This window comes from Pteropus alecto, unplaced genomic scaffold (genome assembly GCF_000325575.1).
Source record: "Pteropus alecto unplaced genomic scaffold, ASM32557v1 scaffold7, whole genome shotgun sequence".
Lineage (NCBI taxonomy): Eukaryota > Metazoa > Chordata > Mammalia > Chiroptera > Pteropodidae > Pteropus > Pteropus alecto.
In genome coordinates this window covers 37,339,339-37,340,821 of record NW_006494614.1, presented here as the reverse complement: position 1 = coordinate 37,340,821, position 1,483 = coordinate 37,339,339, and positions in this window count along the sequence as shown.

The following is a 1,483-nucleotide window of genomic DNA, read 5'->3' as shown; positions in this document are numbered from 1 at the left end:
GGTTACCTGTGGTCAACCATGGTCCAAAAATATTAAATAGAAAATTTCAGAAATAAACAACTCAGAGCTATGAAGTTTTAAATTGCTGCCATTCTGAGTAGTGTGACAAAATCTCTTGCTATCCTGCCCAGGACATGAATCATCCCTTTGTGTAGTGTATCCCACAATGTATATGCTCTTTGCCAGTTAGTAATTTAGTAACCCTCTCTGTTATCAGATTGACTATTGTGGTATTGCAGTGCTTATGTTCAAGTAACCTTTATTTTACTTAATAATATCCCAAAGTGCAAGAGTAGTGATGCTGGCAATTTGGATATGCCAAAAAATTGTAGAGTGCTCCCTTTAAGTGAAAAGATATGTATGTACAGGGAAAAACGTATATATAGGGTTTGGTACTATCTGTGGTTTCAGGCATCCACTGGGGGGGTCTTGGAGCATATCCAGCATGGATAAGGGGGAACTACTGTACTTTCCTTGACCTTGGCTTTGACTGGTCATCAAATGCTGATACCTCAACCCAAATTATAATTCTGATCTTCACATTTCAGTTTTTACTTCTTACTTAGTGTTAGTGGGGCAATTGTGGAATGTTTAGGATTGAGACTCTCATATAGTATAAGGCTGTATACTTCAGATTTTTTGGTTTATGTGCATTAGATAAGTAGTCCCCAAAGAAACTTCTTGACTTCTTGGTTGATATTTATTGACAAGTAGAAATATAGGGGAAAAAACTCCCAAACATTTAAATATCAACATCCCTTTCCATGAAAAAGAGGATAAAGTCTATAGAAAAACTCTGGGGCTATTTAGTGACTAAAGATCAAAATCCGGGTTTTCTAAGCAGTACAAAGTTTTCTCCAGTATATTGTTTTTCACCTAGAATGCCATTGTAATTGCATAGTTATGAACACAAAATTTTGATAGTGTATGGCTTGATAACTCTTTCTATTTGTCTATGTCTGTTTATTTTATATCTACATCTAATAGATATCAGGACCATTCACAGTAAACTTACTCCCTCTAGGTCAATTTCAATCTGTTCAGAATATATCCTCCCTATTCCATTCTCACTCCTATCTTCCTGATAATTCATTTTAATTTTAGAAACTTCCATAAGCTTCATGCAGCAATAGAAAAGAGACCTCGAATCCTTGGGCATGCTCTATCATATTAATATATACTGTGTCCCATCTGGTCCTTGGGCACAATTATCTTTCCATGCTGACATGTGCTGAGACTTCTGTGAATGTATTTTGTCCTGGGCCATATGGCTTGTCCCACTTTCTTTATCCTCTTCTCTTTCTCCTAACTTCCTTGCATTTTTCTCAGTATATAGAGAAGATTCAGCTGTCATCCCATGACTCTCTGAAGTCACGCAAAAATAGTGAAGCTGCCTTATCCCTCTCTTTTGACAACCTCATAGCCATTTCCATTCTATATCCTTTGCCAGTATAGCAGGGAGAATGTTTTCAAGCATTCCACC